General features: G+C 41.3%; 1 protein-coding gene across 1 annotated transcript in view; it reads left to right on the top strand.

Moving 5' to 3' along the window:
- Positions 1 to 23,248, top strand: part of SLC4A4 (solute carrier family 4 member 4) — a 430,044-nt gene that overhangs the window by 69,043 nt on the left and 337,753 nt on the right. The gene's annotated exons all lie outside the window — the stretch shown is intronic.

The raw sequence follows: 23,248 nt of genomic DNA, 5'->3' as shown, positions 1-23,248 counted from the left end.
TTACCATGAGGCTGAAGCTCCTCTGGTGCTGGGGGAAAGTGTCCAAAGGTGAGAGAAGTAAATACAGTCATGCCTTGCATAACGACGTTTTGGTCAGTGACGGACTACATGTATGACAGTGGTACCATAAATTTATATTATTGTATTTTTACTGTACATTTTCTATGTTTAAATACATAAGTACTTACCATTGTATTATAATTGCCTACAGTATTCAGTACAGTAATGTGCTGTATGGGTTTGCAGTTTAGGAGCAATAGGTTATACCACATAGCCTAGGTGTGTAATAGGCTGTACCATCTAGGTTTGTGTGAGAACCTCTCCGATGTTCACACCATGACAAAATTGACAAACGATGCATTTCTTGAAACATTTCCTGTCAATTACCAACGCATGACTGCATAAGACCTGATGATAACTCATCAATACTAATTCTGTATTTTCCTGCATACAGGGTGTTGCTGATTTGCATCTGTTTGTCCCTTCCTTTATTGTCATTACTAGAAGTAATCCTGGATTTTACCTCATAAAGTATTGGCTTGTGAGTGCCACTCTTGACATGTTACAAGGAGCTGGTAAAGCAGACATAGGGAAGCCTCTGTTCTTGTTTTTGGGACTAAAACACAAGAAAGAAAGCTGTGCTTCCAGGCTGGTGGACTTGAAAGCAGGGGCCTCTTTTGTTACCACACAATTTGGTCTTAACTGGAGTACTGAGTTTTCATGGCATAGTAATTGCTCTTTATTAAGAGTCATTTCTGTGGCTGTCATTATGATTGTGCACCTTACTGTATTGAGTAAAAGATGAAAAGGTGAGAAGAAAATCTCCCTGAAATGGATTGAATGTCTATATCCACCCCGACCCCCACCCAGAGTCATAAGTTGAAGCCCTAATTTCCAATATGATGATTTTTGGAAGTAAGACCTTCAGGAGGTAATTAGGTTATGAGGGTGGAGCCCTCATCAATGGGATTAGTGCCCCTATAAGAAGAGACATGAGAGAGATGATCTCTCTTTTGGCCATGGGAGGACATGGTAAGAAAGTGGCTTTCCGCAAACCAGGAAGTAAGGTCTCACCAGGAATTGAATCAGCTAGCACCTGGATCTTGGACTTCCAAGTCTTCAGAATTGTGAGAAATAAATGTGTGTTCTTTAAGCCACCTAGTCTATGGTGTTCTGTTATAGCAGCCTGAGCTGACAAGACACTCCCTCTTCTCTACGCCCCACTCAGGCTGCTCCCTCGCAATATTTTGTGCCGGCCACTAGTATCTCAATCATTTTTCTTGATATGACCCCTAGGTACCCAGATGTACTGGGGTTTTGTGTGGAGAACTGAACTGTGCACAGGCCACACCTTTGGCATGAACTGATCCTGTACTGAGGGGTGTAGAAGTGCTCTCAGCTGTGGCCTCCTAACTTGGTTTACACAGCTCTGTATACAGCACTTCAGAAGTGTGTCTTCCTTAGCCTAGGATGATGCTGGCTAATGGCCCCCTAGGGAGGGAAGAGGTTTGAAAGGGAATGATTATTGAAGCAACTTCAGTTACACTGTGGATTTTCTAGGATTTCCAGGTCCGTGTTAGCATTTCCTGATCAAGAAAGTTGGTGATCTCAATTCTGTTTTCCATAAACGCATCATCATGGGGAAGGTTGATGGGGCAGAGAGATAGGACATATGACCCTTGTATATAACACAGAAGTCAGGGATGTGGTCCCGCCACCACTTGTCCCCTATCCTATGTGCATAAACCTATCCCATATCTTTGCTCTTGTGGGTTTTTGGTTTGGTTTTGTTGAATTCTGTGTTTATTTTTTTGCTGTGTACTTAAATTGATTCAATAAACCACGTGATCTGAGCAAAAAAAAGAAAGTTGGTGAAATAATTGATTTATTTACTAATGTTTGTGAATCTTTTTCACGTCACACAGCACTCAGTAAATAATAATATTTGCACGGTACACTAGGTAAACAGTCTAGACATCTTTTGACTGGCGGTAAGTGGCCTGGGGCTTGGGCTCTGCCTGGCCCTGCCTGGCAGCTCCCAGGAGTAAGGGTCAGCTCCACCCACTTGAAACTTACTCCAACTCTTGTTTGGAACCATGAGGATTCACAGTTGATGCAGTAGTAGCTTTATGCAATTATGCAGCTTTATGCATTCTATACTGGAAGCTTGGGTTATGATTTTCCTTTTGCTGTGATTTCCTAATGTGCTTAGGACTTTTTGTCTGAATTATCTGATCTCTAACCCAGAGTCAATATATTACTTATCTTCTTATTAACAACTAGGCATGCTGAGAGAATAAACAAATTGTGTGTGACTCTTAAGAGTATCTTCAAAGGAACACCCTATGCTATTACAATGGTATCACGTATGTTGGATCACAAATGTCATTTAGTCCATCCTCCTGTCCTCTCCTCAATCTTGTTGGTAGTACAGGGTAGACTAAAACACCACAACAGGTTTTTTTTTTTTCCCCCTGAATTTATTAATTTGCTCCTGACTGCTTTTTTCTTGTTTTGTTTTACTAAGAACTTTGTGTTCTGGTCCTGTCCAAGGTGCAGATGGTTATGCTTTCAAAACACCTTATTGTCATGATAGCACCCATTTCAAATAATACTCTGCTCTCGGTTTCACCATTTCAAGCACTATTCATTTGATTCTTGAGGAGAAGGTGATGATCTTCCACTGATCCTCCAGGAATAGTCTGATCCTCCATCCACCTCATTCCTTTCCCAGGTTTATAAGGAGGGTGGCAGTGGCAAATGAACCCTGTGCCGGGCACTTTCACGTTCAGTAAGGAGAGCATGGGTTTTAGAGTCAGACAGATCTAAGTGTGAATTTCCATCTCTTCCCTCTTAGACTCTGTAACCTTAGGACATTACCTTTATGGTTATGGGACTGTGTTTCGTCCTATGTAAAGTGGAGCTGCTGGTAACTACTGGGCGTGTGCATCGCTGTGAAGATCACAAGTGAACCGTCCCAAAGGGGCTAGCGAACAGTGGGTGCTCAACAAATGATACGCATAATTATCATTATTGATAATTCCGTAATGCATTGTACAGAGTCAGTTGTTTTACCAAACAAAAGAAATTATTATTGCTTGTCTACCAACTTTGTCATTTCTATTTTTTTTTTTTTATTTTTATTTTTTAGATGGAATCTTACTCTGTCGCCCAGGTTGGAGTGCAGTGGCGCGATCTTGGCTAATTGCAACCTCCACCCCCAGCCCTGATTCAAGCAATTCTGCTGCCTCAGCCTCCCAAGTAGCTGGGATTACAGGCGTGCACCACAATGCCTGGCTAACTTTTGTATTTTTAGTAGAGATGGGGTTTCACCATGTTGGCCGGGCTGGTCTTGAACTCCTGGCCTCAAGTGATCCATCCACCTTGGCCTCCCAACTTGCTGGGATTACAGGTGTGAGCCACCACGCCCAGCCATCATTTCTGTTTTAAGAAACCATTCATTTCAGAAAATTAGTTCTTACCAAAGATGTGTTAACCGAAATACATTTTTTTTCTTGCTTTCATTCCTCTGTCACTTCTATTTTTAATGTTTCTTTTATTCTGATTTTTTAAAATTGGCATTTGGGGTCATTTTTAAGTTTTATTCTTGTCAAAAACATTACACAAACAGGTCTGTGTTTCCCAGGGTGTCCACCTTTTAAAAAATGCCCCGCTGGCCCATTTCCATGCCTCAGCCATGTGCCCAGTTAGTCCTCTGAGTATTATCAACAAGTTGAGAAATTTGACCTCTGATATATCAAGAGGCACATGCTTGATGATTTCTTTCCTTGATTCCCTGCACTTTACATAAGGTTCAAAAGAGGAAAGCTCCACTTATCCTTTATTCTTGGCTTCCACCTTGGGGCTAATAAGCTTAGAAGAGGCTTTGGAAGACTATCTGGTTATCCCTCCTGCTCCATGCTGAGGAGGTAGCGTGGCATAGAGCATTATAGTCAGACAGAGCTGGGTTTGAATTCTCTCTCCGCCAGTTGCTAGTAATGTGACCTTCATGAACTTGTGCCAGGTGGTAGCAATTTGACCTTTATGAACTTAGGCCTGTCTGGGAGAAATTAAGGACGTGGTGCATAACAATACTAGCTATGTGCCTTGTCTACCCTCTTTATGCTAAGTACCTACCACGCAGGGTGCTTTTGTGTCCGTTATCCCATTATCCCATAGCTTCCCCACAACTGAACAATGTGGGTATTACTAAGCCCATTTTTCAGATGAGAACATTGAGACTTAGAGAGTTGGTAACTTGAATTATATTCACTTTATAAAAATTCTTTACTAATTTTGTTTTAAAGAAACTGTGTGAGTGGGACAAGATTGGGAGAATAAGAATTGAGCAAGAAATACCACTTTATATTTGCTTTGACATTAAAGTTTTTTTTTTTTAAAGCAATTTAATCCTTACTGAGACTGAATAATATGTTTCTACTAATGAATGAGCTGTCAGCTCTAATGATAAAACAGTGCAAATCAGCAGTATAATGGAGCAATAAATGATTTGGGTACTAACAAAATGACATTTATGGGCCAGGCGTGGTGGCTCATGCCTGTAATCCCAGCACTTTGGGAGGCTGAGGTGGGCGGATCACCTGAGGTCAGGAGTTCAAGACCAGCCTACTAAAAATACAAAAAATTAGCCGAGGGGTGGTGGCGCGTGCCTGTAGTCCCAGCTACTTGGGAGGCTGAGACAGGACAATTGCTTGAACCTGGGAGGTGGAGGTTGTCATGAGCTGAGATCATGCCACTGCACTCCAGCCTGGGCAACAAAGTGAGACTCCATCTCAAAAAACAAAAAAGCAAACCAACAACAAAATGGCATTTATGTAGCTTAGCAAGTAGTTTTTATCTGTAGATGCTTATTATATGGTTGCTTTTCAAAGACCATTGTAAACAAAAATGATTCTGTGACTGTAACAGAAATAGGAAACTCTCAGCTGGTCATCACTTCTATTTGGTATAAGAGTGGCATCATATGTACTTAGCTGGCATTTCCTGATTGACTGTTGGTTTTTATAGAACTGGAAGCAGAGGCAGGAAGACTTACAAAACAGTCTCTGAGGTCTTCATCAAGGCTGGAATGTGGTAGTGACAGTCTGACATGAACTGCTTTTGGCTTTTCTTCCTTTTTGGCTTTGCCTGAAGCTAGTGAGCCGGGGGGACTGTGAAAGTTAAAACAAATGGAGAGTGTAGGGAAAGTGATCTTAACTTTTCCTAAGAAAATGGGAAATGGGACTTTTCTTGGCAGTAGGACTTTTCTTCTGATATTTACAAGAAGGAATAATTATTTCTTTTTTACAAGTGGCTTGTAAAGTGATCCAAGTAGGTAATAGTTCATAAGCAAGTCCCAAATCTCCAGAAAGGAGATGTCATGATACTGTACAGCTCTTTAAGAAGTGAGTGATGTTTTACTTTGGTCTTTAGGTGTCTGTGTTTATCCAAATAACTGAGTTTTGAGATAATGAGAAAAGCAAACGCAAAAAGTTACCTTAGACAACATGTGTATGTAATTTCTTTTTAGAGTTGGTTTGTCTCAACTGGTTGTGGTTAATTTTATTTGTGATTACGTATTAGAGGTAATACTGGTATTTATGCTCTAATTTTAGTCATTTGTTTGATGACCTTTCTAAACAAATACATGTGCTGCTTCCAACTTAATTTTGGAATGCCATCACTTTATATTTATTATTTAGTTGTTTGAAACTCAAAATGTATTTAACTCTAGAAAGCAATATTAGAATGATACTTAGTGTTCCAGACCCACTCAAATCCATACAAGCCTATTTCACCCATAATATACCTAAAACAGTACTATTAGCACTCTAATATTGTTAGTAATTTTGTGTTGTGAACTAATAATCTATATGGGTTGTATCACTTAGTAGCTGTGTGACCTTGACAACTTGCTTGCATCTTTAAATCTCAGTTTTATCATCTGTAAAAGGGAGATGATAATAATAGCAGCTATTGCATTGACTAGTAGTCAAGTTTAAAAAATTTATATAAAGCCCTTATTATATTAAATTTTATTATTATTTCTATAATTTGGCCACATTTTCAGCAAATTGAACTTTGTGAGTTGGCCTTGGAACCTAATCAACAAATGTAATATTACTTCCTTGGGAAAAATAGGTATCCTGTGTTTGGCAAGAAGGGAATATGCTGTCACTGGGAACATCCTTCTTCTTTTCCCTTGTATCCCATCAATGTCTAGTAATACAAGGGACTGTATTAGTTTTTGGTGAGTTTTTATTCTTCTAGGATCACAGGGAAGCTCACTTTTCTGCAGAGACATCACAAGAGCCTCTAAGTATTCAAATGAAAGGAAGAGTAGCACGCCTCTCACTTTAAGTCAAAAGCTAGAAATGATTAAGGTTAGCGAGGAAGGCATCTCAAAAGCCAAGACAGGTCAAGAGTTAGGCCTCTTGTCCCAATCATTAGTTAAGTTGTGAATGCAAAGGAAAAGTGCTTGAAGAAAATTAGAAGTGCTATTCCAGTGAATACACCAATAATAAGAAAGTGAAAACAACCCTTAAGATTTATGCTAAATCTACTCTGCCTATGCTCGGAAATGGAACAGCACAGCCTAGATGACAGCACATCTGTTTATAGCATGATTTACTGAATATTTTAAGCTCACTGTTGAGACCTATTTTCAAAATTTTGCTGCTTATTGATAGTGTGCCTGGTTACCCAAAAGCTCTGATAAAGAGGTTCAAGGAGATGAATGTAGTTTTTATGTATGCTAAAATAACTTTCATTCTGCAGCTCATGGATCAAGGAGTAATTTCGACTTAAAAGTCTTATTATTTAAAAATACATTTTGTAAAGCAATAGCTGTCATAAATAGTGATTTCTCTGATGGATCTGGGCAAAGTAAATCGAAAACCTTCTGGAAAGGATTTACCATTCTAGATGCCATTAAAAACATTTATGATTCATGGGAGGATGCCAAAATATCAACAGAAACAGAAGGAAGTTGATTCTAATCCTCATGGGTGATTTTGAGAGTTCAAGACTTCGGTGGAGAAAGTAACTGCAGAGGTGATGGACATAGCAAGAGAACTGGAATTAGAAGTGGAGCCTGAAGAAGTGACTGAATTGTTACAACCTCATGACAAACTTGAATGGATGAGGAACTTCTCATGGATGAGCAAAGAAAGTGATTTCCTGAGATAGAGTCTGCTCCTGGTGAAGATGCTGTGAACTTTGTTGACATGACAACAAGGGATTAGGATTTAGAGTATTATGTAAACCTAGTCAATAAAGTAGCAGCACAGTTTGAGAGGTTTGACTCCAATTTTGGGAAATGTTCTACTGTGGGTAAAATGCTATTCAACAGCAGTACATACAACAGAGAAATACTTTGTGAAAGGAAGAATCAATTGATGAGGCAAACTTTATTGTCCATCAGAATTGAGGCCAGACCTTCCACCAGCAAAAAGATTACAACTTGGTGAAAGCTCTGGTGGTTGTTAGCATTTTTTAGCAATACAGAATTTTGAAATTAAGGTATGTGCATTTTTTAGACATAATGCTATTGCACACAATAGACAACAGTGTAGTATAAACATAACTTAAAGGCCGGGCGCGGTGGCTCATGCCTGTAATCCCAGCACTTTGGGAGGCTGAGGTGGGTGGATCACGAGGTCAGGAGACCGAGACCATCCTGGCTAACACGGTGAAACCCTGTCTCTATTAAAAATACAAAAAATTAGCCGGGCGTGGTGGTGGGCACCTGTAGTCCCAGCTACTCGGAAGGCTGAGGCAGGAGAATGGCACGCACCCAGGAGGTGGAGCTTGCAGTGAGCCGAGATTGCACCACTGCATTCCAGCTTGGGCGACAGAGACCCCGTCTCAAAAAAAAAAAAATAAATAAAAAATAAAAATAATAATAATAACTTTTGTATGCATTGGGAAACAGATATTTCATGTGACTCGCTTTATTTTGATATTTGTTTTATTGTGGTGGAGTGGAACCGAACCTGCAACATCTCTGACATATGCCTGTAAAGATATTAAAAATATATATAACCTCACCACCATTATCGTACCTAATACAATTAATAATAATTCCTTTGTACCGTCTAATACCCAATTAACATGCAAGCTTCCTTGTCTCAAAATAGTTTTTTAGACGGTTGATTTGTTTGAATTAGTATCTCAACTCACGTGTCACATTAGATAGTTATGTCTTATGGGTGTCCTTTTTTCTCTCTGTGTTAAGGAGAATGTTTTTATTTTATTTTTTCGTGTTTTTAACTTTTATTTTAGGTTTGGGGGGTACATGTGAAGGTTTGTTACATAGGTAAACGCATGTCGTGGGAGTTTGTTGCACGTATTATTTCATCACCCATGTATTAAGCCCTTGACCCAATAGTTATCTTTTCTGTTCCTCTCCCTCCTTCCACCCTCCCCGCTAAAGTAGACCCCAGTGTTTGTTGTTTCCTTCTTTATGTTTGTAAGTTCTTATCATTTAGCTCCCACTTAAAAGTGAGAACATGCAGTATTTGTTTTTCTGTTCCTGCGTTAATTTGCTGAGGATAATAGCCTCCAGCTGCATCTGTGTTCCTGCAAAAGACATGATCTTGTTCTTTTTAATGGCTGCATAGCATTCCATGGTATATTGGTACCACATTTTCTTTATCCAGTCTGTCATTAATGGGCATTTAGGTTGATTCCATGTCTTTGATATTGTGAATAGTGCTGCAGTGAACATTCATGTGCATGTGTCTTTATGGTAGAATGATTTATATTCCTCTGGGTATATACCCAGTAATGGGATTGCTGGGTTGAATGGTAGATAGTTCTGCTTTTAACTCTTTGAGGATCACCTTACTGCTTTCCACTATGAAGGGGACTGTTTTTAAATTGGGATGTAACATCCTTCCACAATGTGGACCACTCCTCTCTGTACACATAAGCGGCTAGAACCAAACATGGGATGTCGTTCTATGGCAAAGGATGCCAAGCTCAGGGCGTTTTCCCCCAAAGTGCAGTCGGTGTAACCGTGGAATCAGAAAACTCATAGTTTAAAACAACTTTAAATGTATTCCTTTATTATTTAAAGTGTCAATTTGAATTATGGGTGTTAAAAAAAAACACCAACAATAAGCTGTATGCTATTCTCATGATATCCACATATTAATCATCTGCTTTGGCATATTCTAACACTACGTGTTGCCATCCCTGGGGCAGATTTAGGTAGGCGAGGATTCAAGTGGCAACAACTTGAGTCATGAACTTTGGAGCTAGTTTGGCAGAAGTTGATAAAGATTATATTAACAAGTTAATGCAGATTGGCCTTTGCCATGAGCACTGAAACAATGCTCAGCACCTTCACAAGGCAGAAGTCAATGTCAAGGCTCTGAACCCTTGGGATGAAGTCTCCTAAGGTGTGTCAATTCACTTTTGGATCTGCAGAGCATTGGGTCAAGTTCTGACATGGTGATGTAGGATTCTGACCCAGCAGACCCCGCCTGTAACCTCTGTGCTACACTAGCTGTGGCCCCAGAAAGACCTTCTGAGTAGGTTTCAGGAAGTACCTTAATAGAAACGTTTATCTAATGAAAAAGACTTAGGTAAAGACTATAAACTTGAGGAAGTATCACTCTATTGCTTAGACCCTCCAGTGGCTTTCTAGTTGTTCAGAGTAAACACCAAAGCCCTTCATACAGTAGCCTCCCAAACCCAAAGCAACCTGCCTCTCCTTTACCTTCATCTCTCTGATTTTATCTCCAGCCCTCCTGGCTTACTCTGCACCAGCTACTGGCCTCCTTGATATTCCAGTAATCTTCCAGGCTATTTCCTGCCTCAAGGCCTTTGCATTTGCTGTTCTCTCAACATAACTGCAAGTCTCACTATCTTATCCTTTTCAATCTTTGCTCAACTATCACTCGTTGAGGCCTTTCTTAACTACCTATTTAAAACTGCGCTACTCTCCAGTTTAACCAGCATTCCCTAAATCTCTTCCTTGCTTACATTTTTCCATTGCAGTATCAACTTTTAACACATTGTGCAGTTGATTTTGAAAGTTTGTGTATTGTCTATTTCCCACCATGGATTTATCCTTAGTGCCTAGAATAATGCCTGGTCATAGCAGACACTCAATAAATTGAATAAATGAATGAGTAAATGAGTTAAACTTTGGAAAATTAGATCACAAGTGTACACAGAGAGATTTCTTGGGGAAAACGAAGGATAAACTTTGAACAGCATTGTGGAAAGAGACATTTTAATAAGGGAACACAGACTAGAGAAATGTCTTCAATGTTCTTGTAATAGTGAACTGTGCTCATAAAGTTTATGAGATAAAAGTTGTTTTTCTGCTTAGTAGTACAGCCCACGTGGTGAGTGATGCACTCTTCTGGCTTTTGATACAGTAGTTCCTTGGCATGTGTGAATTTAACAACTGTGATTTCAACTATTTGCTAGCAGCCCTAGAAGGTTATACCATGTAGTGGGTTTGTGCTTTGGTGGAGAAACATGTGGCCAAGTGGTGAGCCCAGACTGAGCTGGCAAATGGAAAATAGATGCTGTGTGGTACTTATGAATTGGGGAATTTGCAAAATGGGCCTGGGGAGGGGATGTTCATGAATGTCAAGGGTCTGTATACTCTTTAATTATTGAGTGTTTCTACTCTTTCACTAAGGGTCTGTCTAATATTTGTGATCCCAGGTTCCTAGAGTTTTTATTTTTGTTTTTGTTTTGCACTGACATTCTTTTATTTGAGATGCTGAGCTCTGTGCTCAATCAGGGTTGAGTGGAATGGGATTTAAAGAATTTATCAAGTATATAACTGAGTCAAACTATTTTTAACTTTACATCTGATTCCCAAGAATAAAGCAGAAAATGAAGATGCTTGCATGTGGGCCTCCTAGATTGAGTATCCGACACAAGAAAAGCCTGCCCAAAGCCAAGTAGGCTGCCCTTTCCCTTTCCTTGGTAGGGTGATCTCACATCCATGGTCCCTTAGATCCAACGCTTTTAGGAGCTCGGGTCTTCACAGCCCTGTTCCGAGACTCAGGAACTTGGATTCTCAAAGCCCAGATCCATTTTCCCACAGAAGTCCGTCTTCACTGCCCGCTTCTGTTCCCTTCCAAAACTCAGGTTTTCTCAGTCTGCTTCTGCCCCTCAGGAACCTGAGTCTTCGTGGTCCCATTTCTGAATCCTTAGGAGCCCGGGTCTTCACTGTCCCTCTTCTGCCACTTAGGAGCCTGGGTCCTCACTGCTTGACTTTTACCTCTCCGGAGCCCATGTCTTCATACCTCATTCCTTTCCAGTCCTCTCCTCTTAGGAGTGCGGGTCCTCACAATCCTGTTCCTCCCAGACCGACTTCCCTCAGATACTGGAGAACTCCAGTCCATCCCTGTTCCCTAAGTCCTGTCTGGAGCCCGGGTCCCCACAGCCACTTCTCTGAGCCTGATCCTCTCAGTCCCTTCCCAAGAGCCTGAATCCTCACAGCCCCATCTCATCCACAACCTAGTCCTGCAAACACTGACCCACGGTAGGTCTCGGTCCTGACTTCCTCCTCCTGCTCTTGTTCCTCAACTGCCAGGGTTCAAGACTCCCTGAGATATTTGGAGAGTTTTAACAGATCAGTCAAACTGGCTAAAAAGAGGCAGCTTGACATTGAGTGGGTAAGAGAACAGATTTTGGAGCCAGTCCTCCTGGGTTTGAATCCTGACATCAACAGTTATAGCCGTGTGATTTTTTTGGGCATGTGACTTAATCTGTCTGTGTTTCAGAGATGATGGTGATAAAAACAGTGCAAACCTCATTGGATTGTTGTATTAAATGAGTTAATAATATCTGTAAAGCAATTACAATAGTAACTAGGACATAGTAAGCACTACCTAAGTGTTTGCTAAATAAAAATAAAGATATTAATTTGGGGGGGATTGTTACAGGATGCTCTAATATTTGGCCAGTAGGCACACTGAAGTGGAGAAAGTGGTAAGTGATGTAATTTGAAATTATGAGAAGGAATATATGTAAGTTCAGCATTATGAAAAATGTTCTTGAAGATAATCCTTGGTGGGCATTGATTAGTTAATTATGAAAGAGTATAGTAGAGTCGTTAAAATTGTGGACTGCTAAGTTAGTCTGCATGCCTGGTCTTCTCATCATATGTACTGTGTGATTTTGGGCAAATTATTTATCTTCAAAATTAGAACTTTAAAGTGGGTGTGTGAAGAGTCCCTACCTCATGGCATTGTTATGAAGATTGAATCAAATCATCATCACAAAGTATTCAGCTTAGTAGTTGGCAAGCAGTACGTATTTAAAATGTGACTTAAAAAATTAATAGATAATGGGCCGGGTGCGATGGCTCACCCCTGTAACCCCAGCACTTTGGGAGGCCTAGGTGGGTGGATCATCTGAGGTCAGGAGTTGGAGACCAGCCTGGCCAACATGGTGAAACCCCATCTCTACTAAAAATGCAAAAGTTAGCTGAGCGTGGTGGTGCGTGCCTATAATCCCAGCTACTTGGGAGGCTGAGGCAGGAGAATCGCTTGAACCCGGGAGGTGGAGGTTGCAGTGAGCTGAGATTGAACCACTGCACTCCAGCCTGAGCAATAGAGCAAGACTCTGTTTAAAAAAAAAAAAAAATTAATAGAAAATGAAAGTCCCTAATCTCAGTTCCTACATTGTAATAGGTATTGACATCCTTTAGCTAGAACTTTCAGTTCTGCCCTGTTACTGAGTCAGATAAAATAAGATGGCATCCAGAAGGAAATTATGCATGTATGTTGCTTAGCACACTGACTGACATGTAGCAAGAACTTAATAAAATTTCAGGAGCCTCATCCCTGCCAGCCAAGTGGTAGTTCAGGATGGGAGATGTGAACACTGTGGTTGCCACGTTGGGTAGAGGTAGGAAGGTTTGCCTAAACCCATTTCAGAAGGCATCTTCTCCAGTGTCAGTTCTGTGTGTCAGAGGTGGGTAGGTCAGGGACTGTACCTGATCAGGTGCCATGGAGCTGACTCCCAGCCCTGTGTCCTGGAAAAAACTCCTGCTCTTGAGTCCCCATCTGCCTGCCAATCTGCGTCTGATCTGAGATCACTGTGAAATCCACAGTAAATGTGCAAAAGTCACAGACTACAATGAATATGAATTAACTGAGGATTTTAGTTATTCATGCTATTGCCATACTAATTACTACAAATAATTTATCATTGACTGTGTATAAATGTAAACTTAAGCTAAAATTTCTAGAGCTTAAGGTTTATATTGACATTTTGAATCCCAGTTTTATTTGCAGGTAACTGCCATCTAGCTTCTTTATAGGTTTACCTAAACACATTGCAGAGTTTTATTTGTTCAGTTGCAGGCCTGATGAGCAAAACTGAACTTTCTTATAACTTTCATGCTGCTTCTGGGCATTTATTAGTTTTTGTAGAAATAGATCTCGCTATATTGCCGAGCTGGAGTGCAGTGGATATTCACAGGCATGATTGTGATGCACTGCAGCCTCAAAGCTCCTGGGCTCAAGCAGTCTTCCCACCTCAACCTTCCTAGGAGCTGGGATTTTAGGCGTATGCCACTGTATCAGGCTTTGCTTCTGGGTATTTAAAGTAGTGTATGGTGTGATTTATTTTTAAGTTCATTCATTCTTCTGTTCATGAAACAAATTTTTATTTAGAACCAAATATGTGGCAGGTCCAGGTACCTCTTAATTTTTTTTTTTTTTTTTTTTTTTTTTAGCAGACAAGGGAAATTCCCATTTGAATTTAATTTGGCCTCCACATGTGAGAGTATTGGTATAGTCTGTGTGGAGGGTTAAGTTCTAATGTTGGTCTATAAAGAGAAAATTATATAGTTAAAAATATCCTTGACAAATCCCTTAATTCAACCATAAACATAACACTCTTCAGGGAGTATAGCATAGCCATTTTCCCCCCTTTCTTTGGAACACATCACTGTTTCTTCAGTTGAATAATAGGCTAAATAATTGGAAATTTGCTTGTTTATGGGGTTTATGTTGTTTGAAATACACATTCAGGGCCTTTAGACTTAGAGATCCACTTAATACCAAACAAGTATGTGCCTTCACTGTGCCTATTTCTAACTGGTTGATTGACTGATTAATCGATTGATTCATAGTCAGTGAATCAATTGATTGATTGATTGATTCATAGTCAGTGAATCAATTGATTGATTGATTGATTCATAGTCACCACACATAGTTACGCTACACGTAGTCTACTAACTCTGTATAGTGACTATGCTTGACACTAGAGGTAGAAAAACTTTAGAAAGACAATATTTGCTCTGAAAGAGCTCATAATGTGGTGGGGACAAGAGCCATGACATGCTCAAGTACAGTTGAGTGATGATAAGTTATAATGACAATGCATTGTAACGTGCTATGTGGGAAGCAGGCACATTCAGGACGTCAGTGGAGAACAGAGGAAGGAGCATAGCTCTGCTCAGGGAAGGGTATGTCTGAGAATGCAGAGAGGCTTCTGGAGAGGTTGAATCTTAAGTTGGGTTTTGAAGAATGGGTTAACTAAGATGATATTTTAATTAGAGGAAATAGCATGTACACGAAGGTGTGGCGGATGGTTCAGGGTGTGTGGCGTGGGGATCTAGGACCTGAGCTTACGTTTCATGTTAAGCAAGTTGGATTTCTCTTCCATGTAATGAAGAACCACTGAAGGCTCTTTAAAAGGAGAGATACCAAAGTGCGTTTTATAAATGGATGCATAGGAGGGGAATGAGTTCAGATCCAGGAAGGCCAGTGAAAAAGCACTGGTGAGAAGGCAGATGAGAATCCAGCCATCCTACACTCATGTCAAACCTGAGCATGTTGGGGCATCCCTTGACTAAAAGCTGCCTTGCAGGGTGGGTTTTCAGCTATAGATATTCCCTTTCCCGTGATTGCCCTGTGGGGTATCATCCCTTCCTCCCTTTGCTCTTCTTTCCTTACTCTGCTGCTGGTTTGGGTCTGGCTCTTGGTTGAAGAGCTGATGGTGGTGTGGAGGAGGGGACAGAGGACGAACGTGCCGGTCGCCGTCCTCTGTGCTGGTGTCTCATATGGAGGGGCCCAGCCATTTCATCTGGCCTGATTCCTGTCTTAGGACCTTTGTGATTTTCACACAAGAAGCCTTGAAGAAGGGTGATTGAAAGCTAAAAGAGTTTAGAAGGGAGCTTCTTTTTCCTGTCCGTAACAGTAAAACCTCTGAGAACATGTTGGAAGGGCAAAGTACTTTGTTTCTGACATAGGAAGGAGACTACTCTGTTCTACAACGGAACTCTGGTCAGAAGCAGCACAGGGTCTTTGTGGAAGCACATGAGATAGTCCATTAAAAATATTAAGGAGCATGTGAGTGTGAGTGCAGGCTAAGTCAGGGAATGTCCTGGGGAGTCATGAACGAAGTCCTCCTTTCAGCACTTCGTACCCTCCCCACAAGCACTTTCTCTCTTCATCGGTCACCTCCCCTGGCCTCCGAGCCTTTTCTCACCCCAGAGTCTCTGTCTCCATCCTCCTGTCAGTTACTTTCTTGTCCTTTGTTGCTGAGCCTGCTCCAGCCTTTCAGAAATCAATCAACAATCTGACGACAGAGTTTAGGAGACCTAGCCCTAGCACGGAGAAGATAGAAAGGGAGAGTTTGATCCTAGTAGTTTGAGGGACAGTTTATCTGTAGTCTCCCCAGTCAAAAATCCCATGCATTTGCTCATGAGACAGAATCATGACCTCTGGGTCTGATTAGGAGTATTAATACTCTATTCTCTGGGCCCTATGAACTTTATATTTGATTTAACTAAAACTGGTTGGATTTATTTAGGAAATTATTTAATTCCCTAAACTAACTTCTGAAGTGGTATAAGCCCATTTTAAAAGACACTGAAGTGAGAGAGGTTAGTTAACTTTCTAAGCTTACGCACTTAGCAAAGTGTGCATCTGGGATTTTGTATTCATTTTTGCCTGATTCTGCATCTGTGTTGGTGGACCTGACCACCGTGTAGAATAGTGCTTCTAGGGGAAATTAAAAAACAGAGTTACAAATGAGCTTTTTTAAATTGAAAATTTTATTGAGATAATTGTAGATTCAAATGCATATTTGAGAAATTATACAGAGAGGTTACTGGTGCAGAAAAGCTCCAGTTTGCCAGTTTTTCCCAAGGTTAACATTTTACAAAACCGTAGTATAATATCATAACCAGGTTATTGGCAGTGATACAATTCTCCAAACTTTATTCACATTTCCTGTTTTACGTGTACGAATTTCTCTCTCTCTTCTCTGTCTGTATTAAGTTCTATACAATTTTATCACCTGTGTTGATCCACAGATAAGATACTGAATAGAGCCAACCACAGGGTCCCTCGTGTTGCCCTTGTTAACAACAAATACCTCCATCTTCAACCCCTGGCAAACATGAATCTGTCCTTCTAAATCTGTCCTTCATTTCTAAAATTTTGCCACTCCATATACATTGTATAATATAGTTTGTAACCTTTTGGGATGAGCTTTTCTCACTCAGCATAACCCCCTGGAGATTCATTCAATTTGTCATGTATATCAATAGTTTGTTCATGTTTCTTGCTAAGCAGTATTCCATGGTATGGATGTACCATAGTTTAACCACTCTCCTGTTGACAGATGTGGATTAATTCTGGAGTTTTCTACTATACTTAAAGCTGCTGTAAACATTCATGTACAGGTTTTTGGGCGAACGTAAGTTTTTATTTCTCTAGGATAAGTGCCCAGGAGTACAAATGAACTTTTAATACAGTTCATAAATCCAGAATTGGATTTGGCGTGATCCTGCTCTGGATTGCATTTTCACCTTTTATCCAGTTCTCAGTCTGATTTTGTGTGGGGCTCTCACCTATTTCCCTCTGGCCCTGGGCCCGTGTAAATTTCCAGGCTGATTAGGGTGTTCCTGAGCTCTGGGAAGGAGATTTACTTCGCTTTGTTGCCGGCTGATCTCTGGGAGTCATCACTGCCATCAGTCATGCTTGTGAGTTTTGCTGCACCGATGTCCCTTTCCCCCAGTGTGGATGTCCAGAGCTCCAGCTGTCTGCACAGTTAAGTCAGCAACTGTGTTCTGTCTTACTTCCTGTGGGAATGAAAGCCCTTCTTAGAGCCCCTGTGAAGTTTTAAAGGGAATGGTTGCAGCTTTTTCTTGCCCTTCGGTTCCCTGTAGTGAACACATGTTGCCAAAAGATGGCAGTGCACTTTGCAGCCACTGAGATTACTCCTCCCTGTCGCCTGTGGCTTAGATAATTGTGTCTTGTTCATCATGTGTATGTTGAAAATGTGCATGGCAGATTTTACAAAGCAACAAAAGCACCAATAAAATGCTGTGAAGTTTAGAATCATGACAAAAATATCATGTTTGCAAATGGTTTATAATGGAAATAGTCCCCCACTTCTTAAACATGATTTGAATAGGGAATAGAACTCAGAAATGCGTGTATGAGTGTATAATTGTAGATGTCGGTACTGATTGTTATAAAATCTGTATAGCTCCTGAAAAAGACCTGTGAAATGCTGGTTTTTATCTTTCATCTGATCCAAGATTAGCCAAGTAACAGGGACAGCCTGCTTTTGAACTCTGAGACTGCAGTCCTCAAGTAAAGGCCTTTGTATACACTTAGTTTTCATGGCAAAAATGGCTAATAATAAAACTCTTCACTTGCTAGCGTTTGTCCCTCCCCTGTGTGCGTCACTTTGGGGTGTGTGTGGGCATGTGTGTAAAGAACTGTTTAAACATTGGCTATGCATGGGAAAGCTGTGTGAAGTGAGAGATTATGGGGTTCACCGGATGTTGTAAACAGACCAAGCTGGTGAGGATAAAGTGGGATGAGTTGAAATACAAGATTAGCTAATAAACTTTATGCTGTATGCATGGAGAGAGACAGTGATATGAAACTCTGGTATGGGCATGTTAAACACTGGTGCCCTGCTGCTCTCTAGGGTGCCAACCCCGGTGCTTTTTGGGATGCAATCAAAAAGCCCTGCTATGAACTTGATCCATGTGCAGCATTGTTAAGTGCAGAGCGGGCTGTGGAAGAGAGCGGGCTAGCTCTGGGATTGGGTATACAAGCCCCGGAGTGGATCCTCTACACACCAGCTAGTGTGCCAAGGTTGGAGGCTCTGTTTCGCCTTCCCTGGGCTCAGTACTGCAGTCGCTTTCATCCTACAGTTTACAAAGTAGCTGCAATCCTGGGGTGGCAGGGAAACAGGTGGCTCCACGGTAAAGCAGCAGGCTTTTTGCTGCTGCATCCTTTGGCAAAAGCTTAGGCTAGGAGGAGAAATGTGCTGTATAAAGTTTTAACCCTGAAACCAGATGCTGTTACTATAGAGACAAGTAAAATGCTACAGCGGGAGGCGTAACAGAGGAGGGATGGGAGAAGGGAGGTGGGAGGGCAAGTGAGGCGAATCTAAAGGCTAGCACACTCGAAGACCTTCAACCTTTAGCAGCACTGTGACGGGGCAGGCTTGCATTCTGAAACTTGTGTGCTGGCGGTCTGCCACGTGCTGACTGGCTGAGTGGCAGCTGCTTGCGCTGTGTGGACTAGCTGGTGAGCACGTTGGCAGTTGGCATGGGCTCTGGGGGTGGGAACTTAGAGGGGTGGAATGTAGATGGGTGCTCAAGACCCAATGGCTGACAGTTTTGCACAAATGTTTCTCATGCTGGGCTTAAGTCACCCTTACGAGCCTGCTCAGTGATTAGGACCGGCTGGTGAAAGCCGGTCCATTTGGCAGTAGATTTGACATGTGTTACAGTTAAATCATTTTGGTGTCCCAGAATAACGGAGAATAAGAAAAACCTTGCTTTGGGTGTGGACTTCCGTAGAAAGGGTATAACTTGTACAGTCAGAGGCCTGGCTGAGGGAAGGCATTATTGGCCCTGAGTGGATTTTATACTGACTGGTGTGACCCTTATCCCCGTGATGCTGGTGAGAAGCTTCCAAATCTATTCTGAACTTTGCCTCATGCTGGTGATGTGAGCAACCCGGGAGCTTTTTAGAAGCATGCTCTTCCCTTCTTTGTTTTCAGCGAATGCAGGGTGTGTGAAAGGAACTTTTAAGAATGGGTTTGAGGGCCTGATTAAGGACTGGATAAGTTAATTTCTTCCTATTGATAGAAGGAGGAACTAGTTGGGTCAGATGGTTATTTTAAAAGGTATCTCTGTCTTACTAATAATAGCAAGCAACTGCTGAGAGGATTTGCGGTGAGGAGGGACACAAGCCCAAATAATTGACATTTGTAGTGTAAAGATGAAGAAAATGTGCTGAATTCCTGTATTTTGTGCAGAAGCCTAGGTGCACCAGGCTGGACTTACTTCTAAGGAGGACTGAGGGCGGCTGTGGGGAAAGGCCACTGTGGGTGTGCAGGTTTTATATTTTCCGTTTGCTTCACTCATGCCTTTTTTCTTCCTGCAGGGAAGAGGCTGCTTTGAGATGCTCTGCATTGTCTGTCAGAAAGAACGAAGATTCTAATTACTTGCTATGTATAGTCTTGGAGGGAATGTGAAATATGCATCAAAGAGCCAAGGAATGCACCAATCATTATTCTCACTCTCTAACTCAGATGGAACATAGTGACAGTGCCTCAGTTAGGCTGGATGGTTTTCTTAGCCTAGGAAGAGGGTTTTTCTGAACTATTCTATTATCCCCTCCAGTTGTTGCTGCTTTTCATTTTCTTTCTTTCTGTTTCTCTTTTTTCTTTTAGAGATGGGAATTCACTGTGTTACCCAGGATGGAATGCAGTGCCCTACTCATAGCTCACTGAAGCCTTGAACTTCTGGGCTCAAGCAGTCCTCCCACCTCAGTCTCCCAAGTAGCTGGGACTACAGGTGCACAACACTGCACCTAGCTAATTTGAAAAAAAAAATTTCAGAGATGGGTCTTGCTATGTTGCCCAGACTGTTCTGGAACTCCTGGCCTCAAGCAGTCCTCCCACTCAAAGCAGGCTGAGCAACTGTGTCAGCTTTTCTTCTTTTACTTCTTTGGTTGTTGCATGCAATTCTGGGAATGGCTTAGGCACAAAGGCTAAACATTTTAGTTAAGAAATTTGAAAAAAGACAACAAAAGACTTTAGGATCAGTTTGATTTATAGTGAGGTGCAGAAATGATGTTCCACATGAGATTGTGTTGGACTCTATAGGCTGGAAAGGGTTAGTTCTGATAGGACTGGAAAGGGTTAATGTGAGCTAAACCAATCTGTTTTCTAAAGGGGAGCTGGCACTATTAATGTACGTGCAGTAGCCCAGGGCTTCAGGATTTTGTTGTGCTTCTGAGGTCTTTTAAGAAAATTTCCTCATTAAACTGTCATCCTTATCTGTGTCTACAAAGGTATAATGGATGGGTTCTTGCCTTTTGAACTTATTTGCCTGGATTGCTAAGGGTAGTCTTTGAGAAGGTGGATGTGATTGCATTAGGCACCTTGTTTGTCTTGCTCACTGTAACTCTAGTGCCTTGGCTTGTGCCTGGAGCATAGTAGTAGTATCCAGTAAATATTGACTGAATGAATGAATGCAGGAAAGAGAAAAGAGAACTATTGAATGCCTCCTCTGTGTCTGCTACTGTGTGTGGTATGTAAAAATTGTATTTGGCAATCAGAAGATACTGGTGATCATGACTAAAGTGCTTTTTACACCTCTCTTTCCATCTTTCTCAGCCCCTCGGTAGCAGTGCTCTCCTCCTTTGGTCACTTCCTTGACATAACTCTTGCCTGGATTTCCTCTTACCTCATTGACTGTTTTTGTTCCTCTGCTCTGCTGGTAAATGTTGGCATGCCTCAGCACTTGGTCTTGGGTCCACTCCTTGATTTTTACATTTTCTTCCTGGATGATCTCATCTAGTAATAGCTTCAGGTACCAGCTTTATTCATTGATTTCCTAATTTTTATCTCTAATCCTGAGCCTCTGAGCTCCAGACTCAGACATCTACTTGTATGCCCGATGGCTCCTTTTTCATGTGTAATAAGCATCTTATTCTTAAAGTGGCTAAATAGAACTCTTGATTTGTTCCCCAATAACTTGTTTTTCCCATAGCCTTCCCCTGGCTCCTGCGATGATTTCTTAATTTCTCTTGTCCCCTTACTGTCCATCTTCAGGGTGATCTTTTAAAAATGAAAAACAGTCAAGTCACTCTCCATTTTAAAACTCTTCGGTGGCTCCCACAACACCTAAAATTCTGACTCCTTACCCTGGTTTTGTGGCCCCAATCAGTATCATCTCCTAAAGTTGACCTTCAGGCCCTGTCCAGCTGTACTAACTTTGTTTCTGTTCCTGGAACATCCTAAACTTGTCTTCACCTTAGAGCATTTGCACTTGCTGTTCCCTTTGCTTGGAACAGATCACCTGCAAATATTCACAGTACTGATTCCTTCCTGTCATTTTTGTCTCTGCTCAGTTGTCATCCAGAAGCCTCATGTGAACCACCCTATGCCAAGCAGTCCCTGCCTCATTTTATTTTCCACAAAGTACTTAATGCTATCTGAGATTACTTTGTTCATCTGTTCACTATTAATTGCTTGAGAACTTTGTCTCTCTGATTCACAGATATGTTTCCCTCTCTCTGAAGAGTATGAGGAACATAGCAGTCACTAAATAAATATTTGCTGAATCAGTGAATATACTATATCATTTAATTTTCATGGGAACCAGAGGCTTAGAGAAGTTGGTAAATGACTTGACTTCTTAAGTCTTTTTTTTTTTTTTTTTTGAGATGGAGTCTCACTCTTTTGCCCAGGCTGGAGTGCAGTAGCGCGATCTCGGCTCACTGCAACCTCTGCTTCCTGGGTTCAAGTTATTCTCCTGCCTCAGTCTCCCGAGTAGCTGGGATTACAGGCGTGTGCCACTGTGCCCGGCTAATTTTTGTATTTTTAGTGGGGACGGGGTTTCACCATGTTAGCCAGGTTGGTCTCTAACTCCTGACCTCAAGTGATCTGCCTCCCTTGGCCTCCCAAGGGATTACAGGTGCCGGGATTACAGGTGTGAGCCATGATCATGCCCGGCCTCAAATCTTCAAGGAATTTTCTTTTCCACTAAAATCTTGATGGCCAACCCATATCCTGCTTGCATTCAGATTATTATTTTTAGTTTGAGTATAGAGAAGGAAAATGATGTGCAGATTGCCAGGGTGAAAAGGAAGGAAACAGAAAGGAAGGAAACTTACAGTATTTAAACATGTAGTATGTGCTAAGTTCTGCATTGTGTGCTTTTACGTGTGTTACCTAATTCGACTCTCAAAGCCTTCAATGCAAGGTTGATATTATTGTGTTGAATCAATGCAAGGTTTATATTATTACCCCAGTTTTATAGATGGAGAAACTGAGGCTCAAAAAAGCTAAAAACTTTGCTCCAGGTAGCACACCTATTAAGTGATGAGCTAGATTTCTTAAACCGGGGACTACCTGATACCAAATTCCTGACTCTTTATGTTATGATGGTTGCTTCGTGAGATGGATATGCTTCTAAAATAGTAAGGACAAAAATATGAATTCAATGCACATCCGCGTAGATTATAACAAATATCTGAAGCACAAGAATAAGTTATACAGACAATATGGAAAACAGACCTACAATATTCAATGCCTGAGCATGTAATTGGACGAATAGAATACAGAATGAACATTTGGTTCTCTGGCAGGGCTCATGTACGGTATGACATAGAGCAGCTGTCCCCAGAGAAAGTTCTTTGTTTCTAGACTGGTACTACACAAGCAGCATTTGAGCAATTCAGGATTTCTTTCTGCTTTCACTATAAATAGAGCTCATGGAATTCTGTATATCAAAGTTAATGCAATGAAAAGGAGCTGCAGAGTATAGAAATAAACCTTAACTCATTCTATAAACTAGAAGCATGTTTGGCATCGGGAGGCCCTAAAAATGCTGTCATTCCTTGGATGGATTCTGAGGTCTTATTTAGCATATGAAATTGCAGAGTAGATCCTATTATGTAAGGAGACAGGAGGACAGCATAATGTGGTTACAAAATGAAGAACTTTGTGCCCTTCAGGGAAGAGTTAACAGGGCAGATATACATAGAGAAAGATGTGTGATAAGAATGTGGTAAATGAATGAATGGGTGGCATGTATCTGTGTGTATTGCCGAAGCCGGGTTGCTGGATAATCCTCAGATGTCAGATTTCCGTAAGGCCAACATGTGACTCAAAGCTTGCCACTCAACAGAGAATACTGGGCTGTGCTGGTATTAAGAGGCTGGCTGGAAGCTAGGCTCCCACTGTGCACTAGCCTAACTCCCTGTCGCTCTCT

The sequence above is a fragment of the Macaca mulatta genome, chromosome 5 (genome assembly GCF_049350105.2).
Source record: "Macaca mulatta isolate MMU2019108-1 chromosome 5, T2T-MMU8v2.0, whole genome shotgun sequence".
NCBI lineage: Eukaryota > Metazoa > Chordata > Mammalia > Primates > Cercopithecidae > Macaca > Macaca mulatta.
This window is presented reverse-complemented; position numbering and strand designations above follow the sequence as displayed.